The 18,713-nt window shown below is 44.9% G+C and overlaps 1 protein-coding gene across 1 annotated transcript in view; it reads left to right on the forward strand.

Annotated features, from left to right (window-relative positions):
- The first annotated feature begins 1,739 nt into the window (after positions 1–1,739).
- Positions 1,740–18,713, forward strand: part of LOC132398608 (anion exchange protein 2-like) — a 247,827-nt gene continuing 230,853 nt past the window's right edge. Inside the window, exon 1 of the mRNA XM_059978272.1 lies at positions 1,740–1,854. The gene's annotated coding sequence lies outside the window, so the exon portion shown is untranslated. The remainder of the gene's footprint in view (positions 1,855–18,713) is intronic.

The following is an 18,713-nucleotide window of genomic DNA, read 5'->3' on the forward strand; positions in this document are numbered from 1 at the left end:
GGAAGGATGTGGATACGATAGTGTGCAGAGGAGATTTAGAAGGATGTTGGCTAGATTGGAGAGCATGCCTTATGAAAATAGGTTGAATGAACTTGGTCTTTTCTCCTTGGAGCGACAGAGGATGAGAGGTGACTTGATAGAGGTGTATAAGATGATGAGAGGCATTGATCATGTGGATAGACACAAGGTTTTTCCCCAGGGCTGAAATGGCTAACACAAGGGGGCATAGCTTTAAGGTGCTTGGATATAGGCACAAAAGGAATGTCAGGGGTAAGTTTTTCACACAGAGAGTGGTGGGTGCATGGAATGCACTGCCAACAAAGATGGTAGAGGTGGATATAATAGAGCCTTTTAAGGGACTCTTAGATAGGTACATGGAGCTTCAAAAAATACAAGCTATGTAGCAGAAAAATTCTGGGCAGCTTCTAGTGTAGGTTACATGGTCGGCACAACATTGTGAGCCAAAGGGCCTGTAATATACTGTAGATTTCTATGTTTCTATATTCTCTACCAGAAATGGGAAAGAGAAAAAGTTCCTTTTTAGATTGCAGTCAGGGTAGGAGAGGGACAGAGTGGAGCAAGAGAATATCACTGATAGAGTAAGGCCAAATTGCCTTGGCTGTTAATGAGGCAATTAGAAGGTGACAAATAGGGGAGATATGTTGCAATTACAGATCGGAGTATCTAGGCAGCTGGATAACCCTCTTAAGAGTTCTGATAGAAAGCCAAAGATCTTGAGTAACACATACAAAATGCTAAAGGAACTCAGCAAGTCAGGCAGCATTTATTAAGGGAATAAACAGTCAACATTTTAGGCTGAGACCCTTCATCAAGACAAAGAACCCTGAAGTCTGAACAATTAACAGTGGAAGATTTGATTACCTGAATACATCTCTGAACACTACTCCCAGTTACAACACTGGCTCAGTGAATCAACTGGTAGCATCTTAATCCCAAGTGTGGCTGGTTCCCTTATCAAAGATGCTAAAGAAATTAAATGTGTTGCATTGGCATGAATGGAGATAAATCCGTTCTGGCATTTAGCCACAGACCAGATTATTTGACAGTGTTATTGCTCAATAAATAGTGTTCAGTCTATATCTTCAATTCCATTAATAGTGCAGAGAGAGAGAGAGAGAGAGTGAGTGCGGGAGGGGCAGTACTGAGGGAGTGCCGCACTGTGGAAGGGCAGATACCTATTCAGCTTTTTAAAATAGTGTCAGTGCAACCCTGTACATCTCTACATGAGGAAACTGATGTGGTTTTGGTTAATGTCTGACCAAAACATAACCTCCTAATGAATTGTTTCTTCGGTACAGCACTAATTAGGAAACCTAGATTTTTATGTATGCATCTCAAATGTGGCTCAAATTCAAAGCCTTCTAACCCAGTGTTTACCCACTGAGCAATGACAAAAAAACGCAATCCTAAACATTGTACTTATTTCAAATGTATGAACTAATTATCCTTCGTTTCAGAACTTGCTGTTGTTTGTAATAAATTATTGTGAAGAAGAATAAAAGGGGGCGGTACAGAGAGAGTGTCATACTGTCAGAAGTTGGACGTGAGATGTGGGGTTCGTGTGTGGGTAGGAGGGTTGATTTGGGGTCAGTGGGAGAGAGGTTGCCAACCCAGCCCCTGAACTCACCAGATGCGAAGCACGGTCGGGAGAGAGACACCCCGCGCACTGTAAGAAAAGCTCGCGGCGGATTCGGGCCCGCGCACGCAGGCAGACTGGCGGTGCAGGGGTCGCGCACGCAGGCAGCAGGCGAAGGGATCACGCACGTCAGCACAGGCTCGCGCGGCATAGCGGGTGAGTTGGAGCGGGAGCGGCTGGAGAGGTGTTGCGACAGGGTGAGTGAAGAAGCAGCGGCTCCCTCAGATCCGGGTGGAACGGGAATCTGGGGTGGGTTGAGTCGGGGAGGACGGGAGCAGCCTGCGGACTGGGTGTTTATGTTGGGTGGGGGATGGGGTGGGCTTGGAGTTTCCGTTGGGTCGGGTTGATTGGATGTAGGGTTGGAGATGGATTTAGGTTCGAGTTCTGTTTGGGTTACATTGGGCGGAGGTTGGTTTTGTTGGGATTATGTGATGGTTTGGGGTGGGATGGGGGTTTGAGTATCGATTGGATGGGGTTGAGACTGGATGGGTTTTTGTGCATCAGGTGGAGACTGGGTATGGGCTGAGGTTGATCGGGAGGTCTGGTTCAATGGGGTTGGGCGATGACGGGTTGGACATAATTAGTGTGGGTGAGGTGTTGGTTGGGTTGTGTGGCATTAGGGGCTGGGCAATGGGTCAGAATCATAATATTGTTATGCGGCAGCAGTACATTGCGATAGAACATTTAAAAATAAATTACAATAAGAAATATATTTTAAATAATTAAATAACTGGTGCAAAAAGAGAACAAAAGAAAAAATAGCGAGGTAGTGTATGGTACTGTGCAAAAGTCTTAGGCACGTAAGTATAGCTAGCAACACCCAGAAAATGCTGGAGGAACTCAGCAGATCAGGCAGCATCCATGGTAATGAATAAACAGTTGACGTTTTTGAACCAGGACCCTTCTTCAGGACTGCAAAAGAAGGCTGGAGACACGAGAATAGAAAGGTGGGGGGAGGGAGGGGAAGAAAGATAGCTGATAGGTGAAGCTAGGTGGGTAGGAAAGGTAAAGGGCTGGAGGAAGGAGGAAGACAAAGAGAGGAGAGTGGACCATAGCAAAAAAAAGGAAGGTGGAGGAAACCCGGTGGGAGGTGATAGTCAGGTGAGAAGAGCTAAGACCCAAAATGGAGAATAGGAGGGGCCGGGAATAGTGGAAGGAGAAATCAATATTCATGCCATCAGATTGGAGGCTATCCAGATGGAATATAAGGTGTTGCATGTATGTGTGTATCTAGATTGCCCAACACTTTTGCACTGTACTCTATTTGCCGATGTGAAACCAAGAGTGAGTTTGTAAACTCACACCCTACTATCCTCGCCCACCCTCCTACACTTGGTATTTCTCTTTGGGGGGAATAAAATGGGGTCAGGCATATATTGGTGGATTTTTCTGTGAAGTATCTCTGTATCAATCTCTCACCAGTCCTCTGATGATAAAAGAAAATGGAAAGTGAACAGGGTAGGCTGCATTTGTGCAAATAGAAATTGAGTTAATACTCAGATTCCGAGTGTTTCCAGCATTTTCTGTTTTGGATTTTCGGCAGTCCTTTTGTGATAACCTTGATGCTAGCTTGAGCTGTACCTGAAATGCTGAGTGTGGGTCTTTTGCTCCTGTGCCATCTTCCTGAAGAATAAATTTAATGTAAATGAGTATAATGCAAAATTAGTTAATGTAAGCAGTCAGGCAATGTGTATCAGTAAACAGAAAGGAATAAAATGCATGAACCTGGGCTGGTGAACAGTGAGCAACAAAGTGAAGGACTGCAAAAGGATGTAGGCAGATTGCCACGTGGTGCAAAAACCAGATTGCCACAGCTCATCTGCCACGTCAAGTATGGACAGGAGTGGTGTACTTTTTTCAGAAAGAACAAGGAGAATCAATGAAGTGAAGGACGAAAGACTTGTACCTGTACCTGTAAATAGGCTTTGAAAATGGCTAGTTGAGGTGAGGATAGACTTGCTGAAGGGCATGAAATTCTGCACTTCACAGACAAGAACATTAAAGCCTTTTCCTGGGCCGCAGCTAGAAGTTGTGTCCATTTATTGTCACTGCACTTGGATATGAGAGCCAGAGAGTGTGTAGGTGAGATTTATGGTTTCAGTTTACAGATTTATATATGGTTTATAGAATGGTTTCAGTGATGAGGTTAGGTAGGTGATATTAGAAGCTTCTGTCCTAGGAACCAGAAAAGCCAAGAGTAGCTGGATAACATCCTAACAGGTCTAGACAGGGTAAGCAGAAGCTGTTCCACACAAGTAGATGGTTCAAGGAGCAGATAATTGGTTTCATAGTATTGGGCAAAGTATCTTGTGGAATATGAGGACAAGCTTCTGTAGGGAGCAAGTGGGTATTATCTGAAATAAGAAGCCTGAGCAGATGGTGGAAGCAGCCAGTCAGGAATGACAAAATGGGATTGGATGGGCAGTTGAGAGAAGGGAATTGGGAGATTTGAACAGTAGCTGATGTGGACCCAATGAACTAAATGACTTAATTCCAGGCAGTGGTAATTCAGTGATAACATGTTCTAATGGCTCTGTTCAATGACAGCCTGGAGGCAAGGGTGTATTAATCCAGGTGGGAGAAAATTCATGACCCAGAGCAGATTGAGCAGCCAGTTATAATTCTCTACTTTCTCTCACACAGCCCCACCCTTGATATTCCTTTTCAAATTGCTGAGCTTGCTTGAACAGGAATGAAGTACATACATGCAGAGGCCAAATCTGCTGCACTTGGTTTGTTTAGTAGCAGTCTGTCTCTGAATGCAGACCTGTGGGAATCCAGTTAAGTAAAGAATAGAGGAGGTTTACACACTTGCTGGTGTCTAGGCCATCCAGTTAATTGCCGTGATACTCGGAGTAGTGTGGTGAGATCTTCAGGAATTTCGCAAATGGAGATGATGTCATTTGGCCAAGATTTAAACTGTGTTGAACTATACTGAACAAGCTCAGTGTTGTTATGTCGTCTGAAAACAGAGAGCTTGGTGTGGAATTGCATCATTGTTCTGCAGCGGAATTGGTTGTATTTGCCAGTGATGCTGTTGAATTGCTTTATCCAGCCCCAGCATGTTTGCTTCCACTATAGTCCCATGTTTGGAGAGAGTTTCAGACTTTGTCTGTTAAACTTCAGCAGCAGTTGTAAGTTGTCAGGCAGGATGGGGGAAGTGAAACTGTGGTCAAAGGTTCTGGACGAGCCCCATTCCGAGCAGAAGGGCATACTTTACATTATATTAACTCTGGAAGAGAGCACCACACTGAGTAAAGGGTGCTACTGAGGGAGTGGGATGAGGGCAAAGCTCATGTCCAACTCTTGCAGGAAGTATGCGCGAGTGTCAACTAAGAACTACATGTTACAGATCAAGTGGCCCAATTAAGACCTGCTGGACCTGAAGTCTTAGCTGACCGTAAACACAGGTCACACTCTCCTTTGGCAGAAGTATGGGGGGAAGAAGGAAACACTGAGGGACTTGCAGCTCGTTTTGTGGCGGAGGGTGTTGGTAGGGGTCCAGAGATATGTTCACAAAGTCACGGATCCAGCTGTTACAAGATCTGGATCGTGTCTCACCCTTCACTGTGGTGAAATGGAGCAATGTGCACAGGCAGTTTGTGGGGCTGGTGGTAGAGGATGGCTTCTCCATGGTTCCAGCAAGAATTGTTCATGATGATCATTCATTTTATGTGACCCTGTTCTCACTGGACCTGTTAAGTGAGGAGGTGCAGGGAGGGCTTGCCAAGGGTCAGCCTGAGGCTGTCCTGTGGCTGGACTTCCCTATTACTGGAGAAACTGACCAGCACCCTCAACCAGCTATGGAGAGGCAAGTCCCTATGGATGGATGGGTTGACTGTGGAATTCTTCAGACCTTCTGGGCCATGGTGCTGACTACACCAGGGTCATGGATGACAGCCTGGCAATGGGTGAGATGCTCCACTCTTGACATAAGGTGCTCGTGGTCCTGCTGCCAAAGAAGGGGGATTGAGGAATTAGAGACTGGTATCTATCATATGGTGCCCATTTGCTTTGGGAGAGGGTATGTCAAGGTTGTCTGAAGTTGGAATAACTGCACAGAACCTCTCCTGTGTCTTGTTCAGAAATAGTTGACAGGTTTGGTTCTGCACAGGCCAGAGATGAAGGTATTCCTTTTGTCTTATGCCAGTGATCCTCATGATCACCGACCCTGTTAACCTACAGAGGATGTGAGACTGCCAGCAGTTTTTCCTCAGTCAGAGTCAACTAGTGAAAGTGCTCTGGTCTTTTAGTGGGTCAGTGGGGGATAGACTCTCTGCCAGAGAAGCTATGCACCATGCACCACCTCAATCTGCTGGTCTACCTAAGCTCCACTGAGGAGATTTGACTGGTGAACTGGTGGGATTCAGAGGCGAAAGTCTCTGCCTGGCTAGGATGCTGGTCAGGTCTATTCTGTACAATATTCTGGGGCAGAGTGTTGGTCATCAACCAACTGATAACCTCCATTCTTTGGTACTGGCTGGTCACTCCAATTGTTCAGATTACAGAGGGTAGTCAGACGCTGACATGTGTACATATCCAGCTGGCAGCTGTCTGCCATAGGACTCTGCAGAGATGTACATACACAAAGCACCTCAGAGGTGGCATGCACTGAAGAAACACTTTATTAGTTGGCATGGTTTTCAGTGGATATATGGCTCCTGATATTGAGCATCAGCCGTGTTTTTACTGGGAGCTTTTGCGGGTCTGGGGTAGGGCCCCTCTGGTCAGAATGCTTCTGCACTTGGAAGGAGTGGTGCTTGTGCTATGGGAGGTTATTTCCCATCCTTTTGTGGTGGATGTGGGGCTGGCTTGGGGGCGTGAAGTGGCTCTGACCACTCGTGGAACCCAAACTCTGAGATCATCTTTGGGAGCCGTTCCTACATAGCATGAGCCGCCTCACGGAGATACCCACCGTACATTTCCATGATGCACTGAGATGGTTCCTATATGGGCTGCTTTTGCCACTTTTGACTTGATTATGCTGGCCTGCTGTCCAGTCATGCTGTGCTACACTGTCTTTCTGTCAGGTGGTGAATAAGGTCTCCCAGTGGAAGTCTCTATGCAGGGGTTTTACCCCTGTACATTGGGGAGTTGGGGTGGAGAGTACTGCACCTGGCAGTATCATGTAATAGATTCTTCAGCAGATTTAGAAACACAGAAAGGCTACAGCTCAATACAGGTGCTTCAATTCACAAAGCTGTGCTGAACACATCCTTCCTCTAGAAATTACCTTGGGTTACCCATAGCCCTCTATTTTTCTAAGTTCCACGTACCCATCCAGGAGTCTCTTAAACGAGCCTATTCTATCCGCCTCCAGCATCATTGCTGGCAGTGCATTCCATGCACTAACTACTCTTTGCGTTTTTTTTTTAAAAAACACTTATCCCTGACATCTCCTCAATACCTACTTACAAGCACCTTTAAAACAGTGCCCTAGCGTATTACCCATTTCAGCCCTGGGAAAAAGCCTCTGATTATCCACATGATCTATGCCTCTCATCATCTTGTACACCTCTATCAGTCACCTCTCAGCTTCCATTGCTACAAGGAGAAAAGGCCGAGTTCACTCAACCTATTCTCATAAGGCATGCTCCCCAATCTAGGCAACATCCTTGTAAATCTCTCCTCCACATCCTTTCTGAAGTGAGGTGACTAGAAGTGAGGTGACTAGAACTGAGCATGCTACTCAAGTGGGGCCTGACCAGGGTCCTATGTAGCTGCAACATTACCTCTTGGCTCTTAAACTCAATTCCACGATCGATGAAGGCCAATACACCTTATGCCTTCTTAATGGAACCCAAGATCCCTTTGATCCTCCACACTGCCAAGACTCTTACCATTAATACTATATTCTGCCATCGTATTTGACCTACCAAAATGAACCACCTCACACTTAGGGTTGAACTCCATCTTCCACTTCTCAGCCCAGTTCAGCATCCTACTGATGACCCGTTGTAACTTCTGACAGCCCTCCACACTGTCCACAACAACCCCAGCCTTTGTGTCATCAGCAAATTTGCTAACCCATCCCTCCACTTCCTCTTCCAGGTCATTTATAAAAATCATGAAGAGAAGGGGTCCTAGAACAGATCCCTGAGGCGCACCACTAGTCACTGACCTCCATGCAGAATATGACCCATCTACAACCACTCTTTGCCTTCTGTGGGCAAGCCAATTCTGGATCCACAAAGCAATGTCCCCTTGGGTCCCATGCCTCCTTACTTTCTCATTAAGCCCTGCATGGGGTACCTTAACAAATGCCTTGCTGAAATCCACATACACTACATTTACTGCTCTACCTTCATCAATGTATTTAGTCACATCCTCAAAAAATTCAATCAGGCTCGTAAGGCACAACCTGCCTTTGACAAAGCCATGCTGACTATTCCTAATCATATTATGCCTTTCCGAATGCTCATAAATCCTGCCTCTCAGAATTTTTTCCATCAACTTACCAACCAATGAAGTAAGACTCACTGGTCTGTAATTTCCTGGGCTATCTCTACTCCCTTTCTTGAATAATGGAACAACATCTGCAACCCTCCAATCCTCCAGAACTTCCATTCCCATTGATGATCCAAAGATCATTGCCAAAGGCTCAGCAATCTCCTCCCTCGCCCTCCACAGTAGCCTGGGGTACATCTCGTCTGGTCCCAATGACTTATCCAATTTGATGCTTTCCAAATCTCCAACATATCGTCTTTCTTAATATCTATTTGCTCAAGCTTTTCAGTCCGCTGTAAGTCATCCCTACAATCGCCAAAATCCATTTCCACAGTGAATACTGAAGCAAAGTATTCATGGCCTCCTCTATTGTCAAAATGAATCCAAACTCAGGTTGGAGGAACAACACCTTGTATACTGGCTGGGTAGCCTCTAACCTGATGGCATGAACATTGACTTCTCTAACTTCTGTTAATGCCCCTCCTCCCCTTCTTACCCCATCCCTGACATATTTAGTTGTTTGCCTGTTCTCCATCTCCCTCTGGTGCTTCCCCCACCTTTCTTTCTCCTGAGGCGTCCCATCCCATGATCCTTTCCCTTCTCCAGCTCTGTATCACTTTCGCCAATCACCTTTCCAGCTCTTGGCTTCATCCCACCCCCTCCAGTCTACTCCTATCATTTCGCATTTCCCCCTCCCTCCTCTACTTTCAAATCTCTTACTGTCTTTCCTTTCGGTTAGTCCTGACGAAGGGTCTCGGCCCGAAACGTCGACAGCGCTTCTCCTTATAGATGCTGCCTGGCCTGCTGCGTTCCATCAGCATTTTGTGTGTGTTGTTGTTTGAATTTCCAGCATCTGCAGATTTCCTCATGTTTGCTCTTTAAATTAAGTACCTCTGTTATCTCCTCCAGTTCCATACATACTTTTCCACTGTTACACTTGATTGGTCCTATTCTCTCATGTCATATCCTCTTGCTCTTCACGCACTTGTAGAATGCCTTGGGGTTTTCCTTAATCCTGCTTGCCAAGGCCTTCTCATGGCCCCTTCTGGCTCTCCTAATTTCATTCTTAAGCTCTTTCCTATTAGCCTTATAATCTTCTAGATCTCTATCATTACCTAGATTTTTGAACCTTTGGTAAGCTTTTCTTTTCTTCTTCCCTGGATTTTCAACAGCCTTTGTACACCACGGTTTCTGTACCCTACCATCCTTTCCCTGTCTCATTAAAACGTACCCATGCAGAATTCCAAGCAGGTATCCCCTGAACATTTGCCACATTTCTGCTGTACATTTCCCTGAGAATATCTGTTCCCAATTTGTGCTTCCAAGTTCCTCCCTGATAGCTTTATATTTCCTCTAACTCCAATTAAACGCTTTCCTAACTTGTCTATTCCTATCCCTCTCCAATGCAATGGTAAAGGAGATAGAATTGTGATCACTATCTCCAAAATACTCTTCCACTGAGAGATCTGACACCTGACTAGGTTCATTTCCCAATACCAGATCAAGTACAGCCTCTCTTCTTGTAGGCTTATCTACATATTTTGTCAAGAAACCTTCCTGAACACACCTAACAAACTCCACCCCATCTAAGTCCCTTGCTCTAGGGAGATGCCAATCAATATATGGCAAATTAAAATCTCCCACAATGACAACGTTGTTATTATTACACCTTTCCAGAATCTGTCTCCCTATCTGCTCGTCAATGTCCTTGTTTCTATTGGGTGGCCTATTAAAAAAACACCCGGTATTTATTGACCCTTTCCTTTTCCTAACTTCCACCCAGAGAGACTAAGTAGACAATCCCTCCATGACTTCTACCTTTTCTGCAGCTGTGACACTTCAGCCCTCTGTTCCTGCTTTATGGGCACCCAGTATTGGTGGGGGGAGGGGAGGGATGGACACAGGTCGCTCAACGGATGTCATGATAAGCTTGATCATGGGCCTTGCCAAGGTGGAAATTTGCATTTTTGAGCAATGGGCTGTCAAGGGCTCTGCCGAAGCTGACTCTTCCAGGGCTACGATCATGCCAGGGTGTTCTTGGAGAGAGATTATGCAGCCATTATGGGTTTAGTGGGGGATTTCCATGAATGGTGGCCCCCAAAAGAAGTGAGTGTGTTATGGATGGTAATAACTGTACTTAAATTTAAATTCACTAATTGTATTGTAACCCCTAACCTTTGTATGTCTTTTGTATTTGAATAAAGTTTTTTACTTTGTTTAAAAAAAATAAGGGTGGTATTGTGTGAGCTCTTGGAAAAAGTTGATTTATTTCAGAATAAACCCTGAAGAATGGTGACGAGTAGAGAGGAAGGTGTAGGAGAGATGTGTTTCAACTTTGATAATGGACTGTAGTAGTTTTCTTCTGGGAGGATGACTGTTTTGCTGAGTTTGTTGAGTCTGTGCTCAGGCCATGGCAGTGATAGCAGCCGGTGGCTTGCCAAGGTTTTGTGTCTGCAACTTTTAGTGGGAGCTGGGACAGCTTTATTGTGTACACCAGGTGCTAAACCCTTTCCCACTTGGTGTACTTGACCTGGGACAGCCAGGTGATGAGTTTTGTGGAGACTCCTTGGACTCTTGCTTGGATGAAGGAACATCAGAATGGCCTGGCTGCGAACTGGAAAGGTCAGCGCTGGAGTTTCATAGCACAGACTTTCCTGCCTGTCTGGAGGAGACTTCCTCTCTTTGATCTATACTTTAGAAAGATTGATAAGTGCTGTCACTGAGTTAAATCAGCAGGGTTTTGACTTCTGACTGCATGGGCTTTAACGTGGTAAGCTGTATCTCTTAAATGGCAGGACCCAGCTCGTACACAGAAGTCATAGACTCTGGTGAAAGAACTCCTGTAGTGCCACCACATTTCTGACTGACAACTCTGAAGAACGCATGCAGTGCAATATCCCTGTACCCTTGAGTGCTGAGGAGCGCATGTCTCCTGTGTGCTGGCGGCCTCCATACAGCCAGTGCCATTCTCGGGCCACCACCTGGTGTGGGCAGGGTCCACGTACTGGCATTTCAAAAACTTGTTGCTAGAGGATGGCAGATTCTGCGTCTCGTTCCATCTATTCTGGGATGCCTGGAGGGGAGAAAAAAGTGATTTCCCCTCCCTGATGTTTGGTGGGATGTATGCAAAGCTCACATCAAACTTTTTTGCAAGGAATATGTGCGAGATCAACCAAGAAAGAGCCTAGGGAAGAGCTGCTCAGCTTGGTGACTGAGCTGACCCCAACCATGGGGGAATTCCTTCCTTTGGCACAAGTACCAGCAAAAAATGAAGCACTGATGGACTTGGCAGCGCAAGGAGGTGCTTTAGTGAGGTCAAGGATCCAGCTGATACAAGATCTGGATCATGCCTCACCCTTTTATCTCTGGAGAAATGGAGAGGTGTGCACAGACAATTTGTGGAGCTGCTGGTAGAGGATGGCTCCTCTGTCATGGTACCGGTGAGAATAGTTTATGAAGTTTGCTCATTTTATGTAACCCTTTTCTTGCCAGACCCGTCAAGTGAGGAGGTGTAGGGAGTGCTGTGAGAGGACCTACCAAACCTCTCCCCAGAACCCTTAACCAGCTACAGAGAGGCAAGTCTCTGTCGTTAGATGAGTTGATTGTAGAATTCCCTATGCCTTCTGGGACATATTGGGTATTGCCTACACCGGGGTCCTGGATGAAAGCCTGGTGGCAAATGATCTGCCCCTCTCTTGGTGTAGGGTGGTCATAGTCCTGCTGCCAAAGAAGGGGGACCTTTGCTGCCTGAGGAATTGGTATCCAGTGTCTTTCTTGTGCACTAAATATAGGAATCTTTGCCTGGGCAATTGCCAATTGCATAGGCTCTGTGCTATCACAAATTATCTACTAGGACCAGTCTTATAAAGTCCATCTGTGTGTTGGTGCAAGAGAAGATTACTTTGACCTTTTGAATCACTTCTGCCCTTCATGAGTAATCTGTACCTCTGCATTTACTCACCAACCTCAATACTGACACACAACAGTCTGTCCTTAGAGTGCCCTTAATGTACTTTAAATCAGCATAATGAAATATAAATTGACATCATGCCATATAACAAATTAATAGCCAGAACACTAAAGCACACAGTGGTTTATGATCTGGGTTAGATGTCCTGGAGGTTCAGACTGTGGATAATGAACAGTGGAATGGGAAAAAAAACACGCTGGAAATTTAAACCTAAAGCAGAAAATGCTGGGGCCACTCAGTAGTCAGGTGGCATCTGCAGAAAGAGAAACAGAGCCAAGATTTCTGGTCAGAAACCATTTTGTCAGGACTGGGAAGGGGGCAGAAGAAGCTTTGTGATGATTACAAGGATGTTGCCAGGATGAGAAGGGCTGAGTTACAGAGAGGGAGAGATTGGTCAGGCTAGGTCTTCGTTCCTTGGAACGTAGAAGAATGAGAGGTGATTTTATAGAAGTGTTTAAATTTCTGAGAGGCATAGGTAAGGTGGAATGTAACTTCTTGGGATTATAGGAAAGTGGGATGACCTGGGTGTGTTCCATGGTTGGCATGAGCTAGTTGGGCCAAAGGACCTGTGTCCATGCTGTATTGCCCTATAATTCTAAGTTCAGTTAATGCAGTGTGTGTTTTGGGAGGAAGCTGTCTCTTTCTGGGGTAGAACTGGCATGAACATTGGGATAAGCTGTAAACAAGATTTTTTGGGAGCAGTTGGAGAGTGGGAACATAGAAGAACATAGGAGTGAAATGCAGAGATAGGTCAGGCTGGGCCTGTGTTCCACTCCCCTGGAATCCAATACATTTACCACTCTCTGTGTAACAAATCCTACTTCTGATAACTCCCTGAATCATCTTCCACTCACCTTAAACGGATGTCCCCTGGTATTGGCCATTGCAGCCCTGGGAAAATGGTGCTAACTGCCCACTCTGTCTATGCCTCTCATAATCTTATCCACCTCTGTCAAGTTGCCTCTCATTGTCCATTGCTCCCAAGAGGAAAATCCCTAGCTCTCAACCTTTCCTCCTAAGGTTCACTTGGAATTTCTATGTGATTTTGGCCAAAGCAGCTTGGTTAATCATAAAGTAATACAGCATGGAAGGAAGCCATTCCACCTATTGTTTCAATAACTGCTTTTGGTAAGAGATGTTTAAATAGAGCTCATTCTTTCTCTACTTCTTCTTAGTCCAGCCTTCTGTCTTGATCAGTTCTTCTTTGAAAAAGAAACTACTTGTACTGCTCTGAAAGGTAGAATGTTACAGATCACAGCAGCTCCCCTGGCGAATAATGACACTGCACCTACCCAATACCACCCCAATTGGAAATAATTTCCAAGAGTCTTGGCATTTTGATCCTTTTCCAGGTGGGATTTAAATTCATGACCTTCTGACTTGGCTGAGAGTGCAGATGCTGAGGGATAGCTGAGATCTCCAAAATAAACACTTACATTTTCATCTGTCCCCTTGAAATTAATCTTAGATTGGTATTCGGCTTGTTCTCTCTGAAGTACTGGCTAAACACTGTGTTCTGCTTCTTATGTGGCTGAGGTGATAGGAGGCACTCAGGCATTTGCAGTCTCAGGGAGGCGAATGTGGAGGGAGTAAAGGAACATCAGTAATTTGCTGGAGAGAGGTTGTTGGTAAGTTGCAGTGTAGTGGGTGCTCCAGGAAGTTTTCTGTCAGCAGGTTTGGTGGGTGATGATCCCTTGCTGGGGCCAGAGTTTAGTGACACTCTGGAAGGAGTTGGACAGGGAAACGGTCTCATTTCCTGCTGTGTTCTTTGTGGGTTTGCTGATCACTGATTAGTCAGTTGTTGGTATGGTTTAAAATAACTTTCCTGCATCAAACTAGTAATTTCTCTAGCAATTTTCATCCGCTGAGGTAGCCTTGGTCGGATGTGAGTATGTTATTAATGGAGATTCCCCGTGCCCCATAATGAACCCAGCTCACTGACCCTCTGGTCTTGTGGCCGGATATGGTGGATGTGATATTTTTCACCCTGGATTGACCTTTGCTTTGGTTAGATCATGTGAGCACCAATGTACTAATCAACATTCCCTGATGTCTGAATATGGAATGTTCTGACATGGCCACTTTGGTTATTCATTCTGCCCTCATCCCAAATTTCAATAAAGAAAGATGTGGGGATTTCTGGTGAGTCTGGTCATGCTATGTAGTCTGATCATCCCAGGGTCAATGTAGGTCAAAATAAGATGCATCTATTAATCACGTACTGAAATACATCAATGCGTCAAATGAACATATAGTGAAATGTGTCATCTGCTTTAATAACCAACACAACCTAAGGATGTGCTGGGGACCTGCTGCAAGTGTTGCCACATTCCAGTGCCAATATAGCATGCCCACAATGTTCAACAGAACAACACAAATAACAATAATACAACAGCAACAAAACAACTGCAAAACAAGCTCCCTTCATCCTCCTCCCAGCTTCCTACCCATCCACTCACAGACACAGACAGGCTCCAACCCCAGGGCAAGCTGTCTCCTGGCCTTCAGCCATTAGTCCATTGTCTGGACTTGCAGACTCCAACCATGGACCTTCTGATTCTTGCCATCCCAGGGTCTTCGACCATTGGGCCTCGATTTCTAGTCTCGTCACTGCAATCTTCTATAGTCTTACGCCTGAACAGACCTTCTGACAAAGGTGCTTCAGCAGTGCTGTTGGGATGTGATTTCCAGAACTGAGACACAGTAATGATGAGGCTATAGATTGTGGTCGGTGACCAGCAAGGTGTCTGTAACAGTAGCATCCCCCTACTGCTCTTGTGGGTTTGACGGATGCTGTCAAATAGCTTGGGTGCGTAACTGCAGTGTGTTTTGTACCCGCCATATAACTCCAGACCTATCGATTGTTCTCAATTACCTCTTGGGCCTTAGGGCAGGACAGTAAATGCCACTTTATCTAAATCTCCCCAGACTCTCAAAGTTGTAGTCATATGTAGAGAATGGAAACAGGCCCTTCAGCACAACTTGTTCATGCTAGCTTAGAACATTGAAGGCCAGTGTACCATGCTACCTTAATTTATGCCTTCTAGTTTTTTTTGATTCCCCTTCCCTGGACAAAGACTTTGCACTTTCACACTGCCTATACTCATCATAAATTTAAATGCCTCTATAAAATCAGCCTCTGTCTCCTCAGTTCATTATGCTCCTTGAAGGCCTGTGTACCAAATGCCTTTTTCACTTCTCTGTCAGTGTAATAACACTTTCATTTACCTCTGCCCCTGTATCTCCTTCAGAATTACAGATGCAATTAGTGTAACAAAACTATGACACTGGGAGGGTTCTGAGGGTTCAGTGATTAGAAGTGTGTTCATGATTCCACTCCCACTGGGTGGAAATAAAATTACTCCTCAAGTTTCTCCTGAGCTTCCTACAATTTACTCTCAACTTATGGCCATAGTAGAGATTTAGATATCTCTGTCACGGGGAAATATTTGTCTGTCTGATTTATGCCTCTCCTCCTATCATTCAGCTCTGTCAGATTCTCCTCTGTTAGAAGGATAACAAACTCGCCCTATCCTGTCTATAATAACTAACGGTTCATCCCTTGTAACCTCAGTAAGATTGAAAGTTGTGTTGGGCACTGATGTATGCCCATTCTATCTCTACCTAGCATAGTGCGAGCAGAGGCTGCCTGCAGAATTTCATCTGGTCATAAGTGGGATTGATGAAGGGTCTTGTATTTGAAATATTAATTCTGCTCCTCTTTCCATAGATGGTGCCTGATCTACTGAGAGTTTCCAGCATTTTCTGCTTTCATTCTAGCAGGGTTTTTTTTTGTAATTTTTAGAAGTGGGGACGGGAATTGTAGTGATTGCTGTCCTAGATTAACAATATCTAGTAGTTAGATAGAACTTTGAATATGGTGAAATGCCACAAGAGTGCAGTGCCAGAGACAGTTTCAGAACACTTTGTGGGCTAACACCAAGAAAGCTGCAGCCTTATAAAATTCTGGCACTGCCACAGGTATCTTTAAGGCGTGTGTATCACTCTCGTCTTCCAAGCTTACTTTGAATCTGAGTTGCCATGGTGACTGGGAATTAGCATTATATGGTGAGTCATATTCATTCAAAGAACAAATAAGAAGAAATGTGAGTACAGGCGGAGATTACAGAAGCTGGACCAACTCCACCACTCAACTATGTCTCCCTCCTGCTGCAGCTGCCTGTGCTCCTACCCTTACCCTGTGCTGTGACTGGCTGTGAGAAATCAGGGCCACTCTTCTTCTCAACATCAGCCTGGAGGTCAAGCAGACAGCAGTGTTTATATGGCTTTAATCCATCCAGAATTGGACATTATTTATGTACAGCTGTTCCAATCTCCCATCCTGTATATTTTAAAATATTGCCTGTTCCCATCTTCTTTGGGAAATTCAGATGGTGGTCATTCTCATTACTCGAGCCGTTTTATGCATGGATGACCCTGTATTTGAGGTGCTGCTGTGCTCTGACTCACTGAAAACAAAATAATCAGTTCAGTGAACTTGCTCAGGATAGACAATAGACAATAGGTGCAGAAGTAGACCATTCGGCCCCTCGAGTCTGCACCGCCATTCTGAGATCATGGCTGATCATTCACTATCAATACCCAGTCCCTGCCTTGTCCCCATATCCCTTGATTCCCCTATCCATCAGATATCTATCTAGTTCCTTCTTGAAAGCATCCAGAGAATTGGCCTCCACCGTCTTCCGAGGCAGTGCATTCCACACCTCCACAACTCTCTGGGAGAAGAAGCTCTTCCTCAACTCTGTTTTAAATAACTGACCTCTTATTCTCAATCCATGCCCTCTGGTACTGGAGTGTCCCAACATCTGGAACATATTTCCTGCCTCAATCCCATCAAATCCTTTAATTATCTTAAACGTTTCAATCAGATCCCCTCTCAATTTCCTCAATTCCAGTGTGTACAAGCCCAATCTCTCCAATTTCTCTGCGTAAGACAGCCCTGCCATTCCAGGAATCAACCTAGTGAATCTACGTTGCACTTCCTCAATTGCCAGAATGTCCTTCCTTAAACCTGGAGACCAAAACTGTACACAATATTCCAGGTGTGGTCTCACCAGGGCCCTGTACAAATGCAAAAGAACATCCTTGCTCTTGTATTCAATTCCCCTTGTAACAAAGGCCAACATTCCATTTGCCCTCTTCACTGCCTGTTGCACTTGCTCATTCACCTTCATTGACTGGTGAACTAGGACTCCTAGGTGTCTTTGCATTTCTCCCTTACCTAACTCTACACCGTTCAGACAATACTCTGCCCTCTTGTTCCTGCTTCCAAAGTGGATAACTTCACATTTATTCACATTGAATGACATCTGCCAAGTATCTGCCCACTCACCCAGCCTATCCAAGTCTCCCTGTATTCTCCTAACGTCCTCTTCGCATGTCACACTGCCACCCAGTTTAGTATCATCAGCAAACTTGCTGATATAGTTTTCAATGCCCTCATCTAAATCGTTGACATAAATCGTAAAGAGCTGTGGTCCCAATACAGAGCCCTGTGGTACCCCACTAGTCACCTCCAGCCAGTCCGAGAAACACCCATTCACTGCTACCCTTTGCTTTCTATCTGCCAACCAGTTTTCTATCCATGTTGAAACCCTGCCCCCAATGCCGTGAGGTCTGATTTTACTCACCAATCTCCTATGTGGTACCTTATTGAATGCCTTCTGAAAATCTAGGTACACTACATCCACTGGCTTACCCTCATCTAACATCCTTGTTACACCCTCAAAAAACTCCAACAGATTAGTCAAGCATGATTTGCCCTTGGTAAATGCATGCTGGCTCAGCCGAATCCTATTATTGCCATCAAGATATGCCACTATTTCGTCCTTAATAATGGACTCAAGCATCTTCCCCACGACTGACGTCAGGCTAACAGGGCGATAGTTCTCCATTTTCTCCTTCCCTCCCTTCTTGAAAAGTGGGATAACATTAGCCACTCTCCAATCTTCAGGAACTGATCCTGAATCTAAGGAACATTGGAAAATGATTACCAATGCATCCGCAATTTCCTGAGCCACCTCTTTTAGAACCCTCAGATGCAGACCATCTGGACCCGGGGATTTATTAGCCTTCAGTCCTATCAGTCTACTCATCACAGTTTCTTTCCTAATGTCAATCTGTTTCAATTCCTCTGATATCTTATGACCCTGGCCCATCCATACATCTGGGAGATTGCTTGTGTCCACCCTGGTGAAGACAGATCTAAAGTACGCATTAAATTCTGTTGCCATTTCCCTGTTTCCCATAACAATTTCTCCCAATTCATTCTTCAAGGGGCCAACATTGTTCTTAACTATCTTCTTTCTCTTCACATAGCTAAAAAAGCTTTTGCTGTCCCCTTTTATATTCCTGGCTAGACTGAGCTCATACCTGATTTTTTTCTCTCCATATTGCTTTTTTAGTTAAGATCTGCTGTTCCTTAAAACTTTCCCAATCATCTGTATTCCCACTCATCTTAGCCCTGTCATACTTCTTTTTCTTTAATGCTATACAATCTCTGACTTCCTTTGTCAACCACTGTGGCCTCTTCCCCCTCTTTGAATCCTTCCTTCTCATTGGAATGAACTGCTTTTGCATCTTTTGTATTATCCCCAAGAATATCTGCCACTGCTGATC

This window comes from Hypanus sabinus, chromosome 1 (assembly GCF_030144855.1).
Source record: "Hypanus sabinus isolate sHypSab1 chromosome 1, sHypSab1.hap1, whole genome shotgun sequence".
In the NCBI taxonomy this organism is placed as follows: domain Eukaryota; kingdom Metazoa; phylum Chordata; class Chondrichthyes; order Myliobatiformes; family Dasyatidae; genus Hypanus; species Hypanus sabinus.